At 38.7% G+C, this 12,883-nt stretch overlaps 1 protein-coding gene across 21 annotated transcripts in view; it reads left to right on the forward strand.

Moving 5' to 3' along the window:
- The window catches only part of Heph (polypyrimidine tract-binding protein 1 heph), a 381,098-nt gene that overhangs the window by 340,634 nt on the left and 27,581 nt on the right, over positions 1-12,883 (forward strand). The gene's annotated exons all lie outside the window — the stretch shown is intronic.

Genomic DNA, 12,883 nt, shown 5'->3' on the forward strand with positions numbered 1-12,883 from the left:
TTCGCTTCGTTATCGAAAATGCGCTTGGAGAGTTGATAGAGTAAATTGCAGCGATTTTTAAATGTCAGGGTAATAAATTTTATGGAAATTTTCATGTAGAATCGAATTTTTACTAAAAATCGGTAAATGTTACTCACACGCGCGCACGAAAAAAAGCGTGAAGAGATAATTGAGTTTTCGATATTACAGATTGACAATAAAATTAATGTAGGTTTTTATTTTTATATAGAACCTTCAATTTTACAATTTGTAAAAATAATACTTTTTAATTGATAATTAAAAGAAAAACAAAATCGAATTTATCGTAATTGGCGATTTTGGTCAATATATTTTCGCATGTAGGTAATTTTCGTGTTCGTAAAAACACTAAACTTGTTTTCATAAGAAAGATGCGTTAATACGCACTGTTTCCCTTTCGGTAAGAAAACAAAGGGGCAAAGATCGCTAGTCATCATTAGGGAAGGGTGAGTCTTATCCCTAAGGATTCATAATAAAGGGTAACCGAAGTGCTTCCGGTCCGAGTTGAGTGGCTTATGCATTTTTAAACGTGCTCAATAACGCCGCGAATAATATCCCCCGATGATATGGTGTACATACATGAAAATGTTTTTCTCCCCTTTCTTACAAGTTCGTGAAAGTAGGGTATCGATAAAATTGACGGCGTCCAATCGAACGAATTTCTCTTAATAAATTTTATCCACGTTATCTTACACACACACACTAATTATTATATAATGTCAATGATATCTAACGAGAGATTCAAATTGATAAAAATATACACGGTGAACGCTAAATCGTAGCGCAACAGAATAATCGATTTCTCTCGTTTCCAATTGTTCAAAAAAGCCATCGAGAAAAGAGACACACGCAATTTGCAAACCATAGTTATTCAAATAGCGAAGATATCTTATAGGATTTGCGCCGCACCATCGAGTCCATCTCGATACAAAGGTTCTTTGCTTTTCTCCGAATGTCCCGGAGGAATTGCAAATGTGAGTGGCGTGTGAGGAAACTATCTTTAACACTATCGATTTACCCGGGTGCGCGCGGGTATATAGAGGGTGGCGTTTTTTTTTTATTTTTTTGTTTTTTCTCGAGCGTGTGCGGAATCAGGTCGTAGCGAAGAGAGCATCGGCGACGATGGCAGAGCCGTGCTAAGCCGATAATGGACCGGGCGGAAAACATTCCCGGATTACGAATCGACGATTGGCCGGTTATATGTGTTCGGTTACGTAAGCAGGCTTACACGATGGTTCCGGCAGCGGTGGAACTGGATTTGTGTGTCCGCGACTTGTAATCAGCTCGAAAGATTAACTCGCGTCGAAGCCAGCCCACGTGGGGCTCGCCACTGGTCGGACAGATTCTTCAATACCCGTTCCCGCGGAAATATACAATATATATATATACATATATATATATCGCATGATTTGTGCCGTAAAGAAAATCCCGTCAGACTGACATTTATTTTTGAAAGATTGCCGGGGAATGAGAACCGTTTCGCGTAAGAATGTCAAATTCTATCTCGAATGCGAAAAGACATCCATCGAGGAGAAATTCGTATACGCGATTTAACTCCTCGTTCTCGATTGCAATAGCGATATCTAGTGCGAGAAAAATTTCTAGGCGACGTCGTCGCTAATAAAAAATTCTTAACGCTAAATCAATCGTTGTAAAGTGTCTTATTTAAATTTCGCGAGCTGAATTATTCAACGATGGATTTATAGCTTCTGTTCTTGACGAAATGTCACGGTGTCTCTTAAAATTTTAACGCGAACAAATTGATCGGAAAGATTCGCGTATACGTATTCGCTATATACTCGCGCGCTTCACCGAAGTTTGATGAAAGGTTGACCTGTTCTACTGCGCGTGTAATCCTATAGGGCGCTCTCTCGAGGAGAACGTACAAATGCTTCTTTCTCAAGAGGGATTAAGTACATTGCCTTGAAATCCCGATCCCGTGTCCGCTCTCCGTTACTCGAAGCGACTTTTACAAAACGAATACGATATACTGAATAGATTTCTCGCGGCGGTTCTTTCATAAATAAATAAATTACACATGTGTAGTTACATTTTATATTTCGATGAGAGTGTAATTGGGATTTAGATATTTAAAGATATTTAAACAGCACGTATATTGTGAGAGGACTTAACTTTATTATTCGTTTCTTTCTTAAGCCGAAAGGCACTCTGTCGAGGAAAAGAAAAAAATTTCCGTGCGTCTCTCCGGATTTCTCTCGACTTTGCTGAAACAATTGTAAAACGCGGTTCCCCCGGTTCTCGCGGCCCGGAACTTCGATTGTTTCTTCCGGTTGAATTGAATCTTAACTTTGTTCTTTATTTGTTCCTCGGTTTGTCTGTTGCTCCGGCCGCGACCTCTTCGCACGATTAACCGATAGCCTCCGGCGGCGAAGCCAATTTACGTGGCGGCGGTATTTTTTCCACCCTCCCCCGCCGTCCTCTTTCCTCCCTCTCTTAGAAATCCTCCTCCGATATTTAACTTTACGGTCTCCCGAGCCGAGGCGGCTAAATGCCGCGAAAAGTCCGTCCTCGCGGGGTAGAAACTTCCTTTCGCCGTCCCCGCGAAGGGATGGAAGGAGGAAGGGTTGCGTCCCGAGAGGGTTGTGCGAGAAAGGGGTGCAAGTGTTCAGGTGCGCCACTCCCGGCGAAAACTTTGTAATCCAGCCGATGCTATTAGTCGGCGTCCCTGCGCCGGAAAATTCTTAATGATCCGTGAGCTCGAGGAGAAAGATTGTACCGCGTAAAAAATAAATTAGAGCTCCCTTTGTGTGAAGTTTTCCCGATCGCGAAAACTCGACTAAGTTGAATTAAGATATATAGCAATTTTTAACAAATTGTTTTACATAATTGGACCAGTCAATTCATATAACAGCGTAATAATATTATCTCTACCTAATAAATATACTTTTAGTATTACAATAAAATATTGATATTTTTTTTTTTTTTTAAATTTTTTTATGAAAATGATGTAATAATAAAAATAATACATTTTTGCTGGTCAATCGCCGATACAGAGAATCTATATTTTATTAATTTTCGCAGAAAAATTGCGCTTTTCTTACCCGAAGTGAAAGAAAAGAGATTACATAGAGGCGGCTCGTCTTATAAATCCGATTACATGGTCGATGGACCTATAAAACGATAGCGAATCGAGTCGTTTTCTTCGTGATAATTTCTGCTCGGTATTTTTCCATCACGTTGCACGGAATGCACCCTCCGAATGCATTGCGCGCATTCCTTCCCCGGACTTTCATTTGCGAAACCCCTGCGTCCGAAAGGACGAGCCAAAGCTCGCGAATATAAAAAATCGTAACGTTCCGCGGGGCGTAAAAAAAGAGACGGCAAGCATTTAACATTTATGTCTCGATTAAATGACTCAGGAACTTTGTCGAGGCACTCGACGATATAAATTGTCGTTACTGGGGGCCCGGCTTGCCACCTGGAACACAGAACTAAGTCTCCCCTTATTAAGGCCCGCGTCGATCTAAAACAACAACGCTGAAGGAGGAGTGATTTTGCAGAGTGCAACTTTCTCTTTATTTAATTTATTTTTTTTTTTTAGAATCTCCGGTAATTTAATAAAGGTTATTTAAAAATTACACCTGCGTGTGCTGATGTGAGATTTTGTTCTTTAATATTATTATTCTCTCTAATACACAAGCAGAGAAAATCTTTTTAACATGTAAATGTAAGATAAGTGTAGATGTGCAAAACACATAGCACATTTTAGTGATTTTATACACATATATTTTGTGGCGAGAATTTTTTCATCTTTATAACACCGTGACGTTGAAAGGCTAAATTTGATATACGTCAAAATCAAATTTTCCTATCATTATAAAATCAACAGGGCTTTATATGAATTGCTATTAGAGTATACATAATAAAAATTACTCTGAATCGCGAATTATAAAAACGAAGGGATGAATTTTACAAATGGAGCGTCTCTCATCTAAATTTCATATTCAGTGAAATGTTTTCTCTACAACTTTGCGCGCATGTAACGCACATGTAATATTTTTTGAAATGAAAACCAACGCTATTAGAGGATTATCGGAGTATTCTGTATGTTTCGCGAGGGGATGACGGGAATCGAAATGGCAAAAGTGACGAGGGGGACGGACGGGGATCGTAAATTAATCACTCGACGATGGTAGCCGGCAGTTTGGCGATGTGATCTCGATGAGAGACGACGACGAAGGAACTCGAAGAACAGTGACTCGAAGAAAACCGGGGAGAGAGCGTGAAAGTGGGCGATGAAAGAGGGATGGGAAGGGGAGAGGCTGCTGGAAGTTAGCGCACACAGAGGAAAACATTAATCACTTGCCTCCTCGTACTGTATGATTAATGGCCGTTGGCAACCGTCTAATGTCTCGGTTCGATCGTTCCAGTTGTTCGTTCGAGTACAAACAAGCGAGCAGCTCGAGTGTTTTACGCGTGTATGCCTTGAAATGTGCAATTAAAATCGTTAACGTTGCAGGGATTTCCTTGGATTTTTCGATCGAACGTAAAAGAGAATATGTATCCTTTTTATTATTTTAGCAAATATTAGTTGCAACTTGTGAGAGAAGAGCCTGCGTTCTTTTTCGTTCGAAAATCAATCTTAAAGACAAATAGAAAAATTATTATCATAAATAAAAGTTCATAACTCCACAGTAAATAAATGTCAAAATTATTTTCTACATTCGAGACTATAAATTTCTAGAGCGTTTCTCTTTACGTTGAACGATAAGGTAATTCGAAGCAATCGACCAAGTTTCGCGCGATATTTATCTCGAATTTGGTTGAGCCCATTATTCACGTAAACACGGATTGCAGAAAAAGCGTTGTAGATTTCTTTTTTGCGATAAGTAAGGAGTATACGCAAAGGAATTACCTATCACGAGACGATTGTTTTCCCGATAGCGCGTCGTTACTTTCTTGACGGTGCAAAGATATTAAAAGTTATCCCGCTAATGGTGGACACGCCTATGATACAGTTTTTAAAAGTCTGCTCATGGCCGTATAGTCATGTCAGGATGCATTTGTAGCGATTAATAATTCAGCCGGCATTAACAGTTCCAGCTTATATATCGCGCCAACCGTATGCAAGTAATATGCACTCTAAAACCTTTTTATGGGACTCTCGTGTAATTTTCTCGCATACAAATTACATACGAGTACAAATGCAATTATTAATTACGTATAGTCGCAAGTTTTTTTCGAGAAAACAAAAAGAAAAGGGTTCTTTGTTATGTAGACTGTTCTTGAAAAAAAATTATATCCATATTTGGATTAATCTGGAAATGCAATACGTTTTTTCTAACGTGTGCGCATTATTAATTTTTTTAACTCGTTACAGAGGTTCGATTCCTCAATATTGATTCTATGAGGGAAAAAATCTATTTCACACACACATTCTCCAATAAATATCCTTACTCCGACAATCGCGAGGAGAGAGAAAAATTGATCTCGCGCGTAACTATAATTGCGCAACTTCCGAACTGCAATCGTGGCCGCGCGATACGAAACATATTTCCCGAAAGGGGAAAAATCCGCGCAACTCTTCTCGGGGAGGGAAGAAGTTTCGCAGAAATCCCTATCCATTTCCCGCGGCGTCTCGAGCGAGAGGGATAAGTTCGAACCTTTTCACCTTCCCTTCCACCTTCGCCCCCGGAAACCCCCGACTCGCCGTCAGACATCGTGGCTCTCCCTTCCTCTCTTTTCACCCTCCTCCCCGAGCCGTCATATCTAAATGAATAACGACGGATCGCCGCGACGCGGGAATTGCGTTACTGCTATTGCGCGTTATTGCGTTATAGAAACCGCGGAGACACCCGCGGCCGGCCGGGTTCGATAATCGAGCACGCGAATTAATAACTGTTACATCAATCAATACGCCGGTGGTAATGGGCAGCTTTCGCGGAATGGAATGGAACGGAATGGAATGGAATGGAATGGAATGGATGGGAAGGGTGGAGTTTGGTCACCTGTAATCCCCGCGGGATCTATGAGCGATGGCCGTCGGCCAAAGGGTCGCGTTCGATTTAATAACGAGCCGTTCCCGGGGTATCTCTTTCTCTCCCTCCTCCGCGTCCCCTCTTTCCGGAGGGAGAGATTAAAGAAAATAATACACCAGTTTATATATATTTTGTGTGTATGTGTGTGGGTGTTTTATTCTATATACATCGCGTGTCGCAAATAGTGGGATTTATTTTCTGATGAATTTCTGCGGACGACTTTTTTTTTCTTCAACAGCGCGATTAAGGTTCTTGGGCGACTCTTTTATGTTTAACTATCTAGCTATCTATTTTATATATATATATATATATATAATACTTAAAATAAAAAATTAATATGTATACATTAATGTATAAGATATACATATATAATAAAATATAAAATATTTTAGAGACCTCCAGTTAACATTTTTTCCGCAATTAAACATCTTTTGAAAATATTGACAAAGAAGAAGCGACGTCGAATAATGCAAACATCACTGTGTATATGCGAAAGGTATATAAATTTTCTGAGTTATTGGTAGAGAAATTTGTCACGCTCGAAATACAATATAGAGAAATGTTTGCGGAAGAAAAGAACGATTCTCTGTGCTGACGAAATATCGAATGAAACTGTTGCGCGAGCGATGCATTTCCGTTTATTCCTCAACTGCATCCCTGGTAAATTTCAGGTCAGTCTTTACCGATATTAATCTTCGCGATATTCTACAACAGGCCATCAGCAGTTTTTAATATCGCTTATAAATCCAAGTTAATGTGTTGACTCTAAGAAGGTACGTAATTATAAGTGAAACGTATAACTCGGGGATTTCTCGGAAATGTATATCTCCTTAAGATCGCAATAGAACGTTTATGAATAAAGGGAGATTTTTGTTGTTATTTTCTTTTGTTTGCGTGCGTTTTTATTGAAATTTCATGCATTTCTCCTGTTGCGCCAGTTCACGTTTCCCGGAACAAGTGTGGAATGTCAGAGACGCAAGCGACGAACGCTGCGCGCGGTTCTATCAAATAGTGACGCGAATTGATTCGCATAGTCGACATGCCTCGGTGAAATGGGGTTAAAGGGGGATCGCGTAGGTGAATTAACGTAAGCACTCTCGAAATAACGCGCGTCGGATATCTAGCGCCGAGTAGGATAGATGATCGTTCAATCTCGATGCGCACGATCTTACGTCATTAGAGAGGTATTCATCGAGAGAGAGAGGATGTTTGTTTTAATTGATTAACACAGAAATTATAGCTCGCTTGCTTTTATTTTTCTGCTATTATATTAAATTTTCCTTCGCAGATGAAAATGCATAGCTCTCGATGACTCGCGAGAAGAAGAGGGTCTAATGCATAGATATAGTTGTAGATGTCTGCTTAGAGCCTCTCTTATCTATCTGTTATAAAAATATGTCGCGGTAATTAATTACAAGTTTTTTTATACTCGTGAATAATCCTCTCGCTCGCATAAAGCAATCTTCCGACAGGTTCAAGATTAATTTCTTCTATACATATATTGAAGATTTTTTTCATTGCATATCGGAAGTCTTTCGACGATAACTATTCAATCGAGTCAAAATGAAAAATTCTAAAACCGTCGCCCCATTTCGGTGATATATAACAAACTAATCATTAGCACAATATAAAATAAAAGAGAGAGAAAAGAATAAATAAAATATTAATGATAGCATATATGTATAGCACATGCTGACGATAGATAGAGAAGAGTTCGTGGATATCACATGAATGAAAACACGACGCTATTGCTTTTCGCGTCTGCAATAAACAAAAGTTTTTTAATCAAACTACAATTAATCGGAGGACGAATTTTAGCGATGCATAAAGAGAATAAATAAAAAAATTAATAAAACGAAAAATAGTGTTGTTCAAATGATATATAGAGGGCAGAATATACATATATACTTTCAAATTGATTTTATACGGTACTTTTGAAATAGAGAAAATTCTATTCAATATTCTTCGTTAATAATTCAGCCATTATTGACTAATTACATATCTGATTCGCGTAATCGCATATTGAATAACACATATTTCGAGGCACATTAATTTCATCGCGTCACAATCGCTCGCTAATATGGGAAAGAGAAGGGGGGCAGACCCATTCAATTTCAAGTTTCAATTACAACAATTGAACTTTAATGAATCAAATGAAATCAAAACTTGTATCGGATAATGATACTAAAATATATGCAATATTATATATAATTATATATAATAAAAAAAATATATATATATATACACCGGTAAATTATTCTCAATTTATTAATTGTACATCCGTTTTCAATGAGAGAGAGTCTGCCATTTTTTTCCTACGAAACCGAAACGATAATCCTTTTGTTTTTAATTTTTAACATAATTCAATTATTTTATCGCTTATAATAATATTTTTACGCGTACTTTTTTTTTTACTTAATTTCTCACGGCTCGAACGTGTTTCGCTAATCGCGGAGATGATTTACAGTTGGAAGTATAGCTTTGATTAACGCGCACTGTTTCGTGGGGAAAAAAATGTTTAGATCGAACAAGAGCCTCCGATAACTCGCACTCGGTCTGATTGCGAAAGTTACAACAACGCTGTGTCTTTCGACCGTTAGTTGACGGCATACACCGGCGTCGTATCGACTGTATCAGAGATGCACGTGCGGAATAATTTCCCGCGGGAGGCAAACACGTGCGCGGATACACACGTACACATACGTACCTGAAATGATTGTGCTTGGTCGAGGCCTTAAAAATGTAACAGCCGAAACGAAGGAGGACGTTACGCCTCGCATAGAAATGCGAATGTTATGGCAGTTTGATTGCGGGAACCTTCTCCTAAAATCTTCTCGAATTGATTTCGGAAACTTGTCTGTCTATAAGCGTTTTATTCTTCTTTATTTTTATCACATATATTATTAGTTTCGTGACACACATATTCGTGAAACGATTTTACAATTTCGCGAAACATTGTTCAGAGTCAATGGATGAGCGAAAATTGACATTAAATTTGTGTTTTGCGCGACGAAGAATATTAATAATAGATTCCAGAATTATTCAAGAATTAACTGATCGCGATACAGAGTTGACCTTCTGTAATGTAGTCTAAAGTAAAGCTATGCTTTTTTTGCTTGTGATTTTATTCTCCAACTCGAGCTCTCGATATTCTTTATATTATTTCTAGCATTTAAAGCATTTAACCGCGGGGGTCCGGCTTTCTTATATTCTCTTATAAATGGCAGCAGCAAAGAAACTGTGTTACACCAGCATGCACCTCATTCGACCCTCATTAAAACTTTCGTCGCAAATGATGCACGCGCAAACAAGCCGATTCGTCGTCCCGGTTTCAATTCGAAACGCAGAGAACTTGAATCATCGGGATTTTCTTTTCACCGAGGTGCCGACTTATTTTCGGATTTTCCGATTTTCCACGATTTTATTTACATTTCGGCGAGCGACGTGTATTTCGCCTCTGTTTATCCGCCGGGGCGTGAAAGCGGATTGCTTTAATCTATTCGTTACAAAGTTGCAAGGTATTGGAACATCCAATATTATCGATTATTTCAACGATGCCGATGTATGCCGACGATATATATATTATATATACTTTTGTATAGGGGGAGAAAAATATTTCCTTTTCAAAATAAAGCTGAATAAATTCAAAATAAAGCTCTAGATTGAAAATAACGAGAGAGAACCCCCCGCTTTTTACGCTTTCGATATATTTTACAAATTCCAATCGCGTCGAAATACTTGTCGAACTCCCGGTTCGGGACGATATACGAACATTACGCTATTTAATGAGAATTATTTTGATACGAAATAGCCACGACCGAACGTAATTTCAGCCGATATGATGTATATCGTAAAGTAATTATGGCCGCCGAGTATATTTCCCTAATCTCTAACAACACACAGTATAGAAGGGGCAAACGCTAATAATGTAATAGGGGGGGGGGGGGAATATACTGGTGCAACAATATGAACAGAGAAGTTTGCGTGTGTATTCGACGGCAATCACGGAATGCATCAATTGCATCGATAATAAACGTTACCGCCTACGGGGTAATTCTCGAATTTCTCCCTAAATTCACAGAGACAATTTGCAGCGCGATGGGCAGGAAGCGGAAAATTTGTCAGATTTCGAGTAATTAATTAAATACCGGTTTAATTAATTTTATTGTACAGTATGTTTGTAATGGACGCGCGTATATAAATGCTACGGAAGGCGGAGCTTCCCCCCTCCGTTTTGCGTTTATACGGCATCAATCTGTTATCGGCGCATTACGCGTTCCACATTAATGTAAAATTAATTATTCGCGAAAAAGTCATAATCGAATAGAACTAACATTTTAACTAACCGAATATATTTTACAAGTTTATAAGAATTTGTTTTTCGTCTCTCGATAACAGACTTTGTAATAAAAAGAGTGTTACCTGTGCGCAACCTCTCTACAAAAATTCGTCCATCGATAAACAAAAAACAAAAAAAAAATAATAAATAGGAACCACGCGCGAGCATTATTTCTTTTCTTGTAATATTTCTCGCGATTATTCGTCGATCCGCCCGTTTATTGGCGCAATCTCGAGTAAATAATACTCACGGACGCGCATCATCGCGACTTCATATCCGTTCGCGATCGAACTGTTTTCGGTCGGACGCATGCATTCCCCGGACCGGAAGCGCGACTGGCAAAAATTCGAATATCAAAATTGAAATATTTCCCGTTTTATCGGAAAACGGATAAAAACATGTATGGCCCGACGATGTGATGATGATGATGGCGCTGGTGATGGTGATGGTACTGCTGCTTTTCGTATTACATATACTCGTATTGTATAAATAGAGTGCACGGTTGCTGTTGCATTGAGAGAAAGATAGAGAGATAGAGGGAAGGGCAAAGGGAGGAAATGCACATAGTCGAGCGACTATTACGAGCGGTCTTGCGGCTTGTAATGGACGCTGCGGACGTACGGATGTAATGGATGGAACCGTAATCCATATATTCTAAACATTATCATCGTTATCACCTCTCCACCTTCGCGATTCTCTGAATCCAGCATCCGCTCTCGCGAACGATCCATCTACTTCTTTTTTTTTTTTTTTTTTTATTTACTCGATCTTTAATTTATCCATCTCTCCGAGCGTAACGCTTCTCGATGATAACCCGAGATCTTTCTATTTAAAGTAATACAGTCTGCAAATACTGTTCTATAACATTCGTAATAGGTACGTCATGTAGAAATTATAAATATTGTCTCGCTTATTCAAAAATATTCTTATATACGTATTCTTGTACGGAGAATATTGTCGATAGTTTCTTTGCATAATGTTATACGCTCGCGTATTTTATGATCATATTTAAAAAATTACAAATGGAAAGTACATCTTACAGATGCATCGATATATCTATGCGTAATTGCTGACTCCGTGAGCTCGGAATCCGAACGCGCAATTATCGTAAAAATGATCCTCATCGTTGCTCGCAACGAGATACGTAAATGTAAACGACAATGAGGATATATTTGCACAGATTTTTATCGTTATTGGTGCCCCCGTTTTACTGTAATGATTATAATCGTCGTTTGTTTTTGCGAAAATTACATTTGTCTCCGCTAATACGACCTCGCACATTCGAAACGATTTTTGTAAATCTCGCTGGAAAATTTGCCTGCTCTTTATTAGAAAGAGCTCATCATTATCAGCTGGAACGAACGAGGGAAAAAATTATGAAATACGTCGGTGTACGAAGAAACTCGAATGCAAATTTCAATTCGACAATAAATATTGACGAAAAAGAAATTTATATAATTAATACATATATTCCAAAAATAAAAATTCCAATTATAGTCCGATATTCCATAAAATCTGTAGTAAAAAACATTGTGTTCTCAAACTCGATAAAAAAATAATCTAAATCTGTATATTTAGCGTGAATAAAATTAAATTATTGTAATTGATCTCTATTGATCTCTATCGATTAAAAAATGCCGTTCTACAGCCGCAGAATGGGCACTGCATTATTATTGAAAGAATAAGCATCGTAACCTCGTCCCGGTTGAAGCTCTATAACGTCGGTGAAACGGCAAAAGGTTCTTTTGTCCCATTTGGCACGCGTGCATCACTGCATCACGCGAGATACGTCTTTTCTCTCGTTCCCTGGAGTTCGCTAATTACAAAAACGTTGCGTAAAGCCCCGAGACGCGTGTTGACGCGTGTTCTCATCATTCTCTCGAGCCATTCTCTCATGCTTGTCGAGTGCACCTCTTAAGCGTACATTTCTATTTCTTGTTACGGCAATTTTTTTTTTATTTACCACGCGTTTGTACAAAAATGTGTACGAAAATCGAGAATTAATTTGCGAGTTTTGTACTCGCATATTATTATTTATCTTTTATGCGATTTTTTTCCTTCTTGGAATGAATTAAAAAATGTAAGGACGCACTCGAAGTGTAGAAGCCGCGATGAAAGCGTCGGTCGTTTTACAAAAAATTTTTGCGAAGAATATCTCAAAAGTCGCGGAAATTATATAGGTCTATGTGTCAAGGGATACCCCAAAGAAGAGACTCGCGTCAAAGGAAGTGGCAGACTTTGAAACGAAGGTAGAATGAAAGCTCGTGAGAAACGTATCGACACGCACTTCATATTGCCGGTGCGAGATATATACATATCCCGCGATCTCTTTTTTCTCAGCCCCCATTTTCTCGTAATGCGTCGTGATTTTTCGCTTTTAATTTCATGGATTATTTTTATCGCTGCGTTAGCGCGACGAAATATAAACTCCTCATTCGATACGCTTCCAACACCCGCAGGTTGTGTACAATATTGAATATTCGGGGACGATGGGGCAGAGAGGGAAGGGGGGCTAAAACGCGTGACA

Source organism: Prenolepis imparis, unplaced genomic scaffold (assembly GCF_030444845.1).
Source record: "Prenolepis imparis isolate NDT839.2.m4 unplaced genomic scaffold, iyPreImpa1.0 SCAF_7, whole genome shotgun sequence".
In the NCBI taxonomy this organism is placed as follows: Eukaryota; Metazoa; Arthropoda; class Insecta; order Hymenoptera; family Formicidae; genus Prenolepis; species Prenolepis imparis.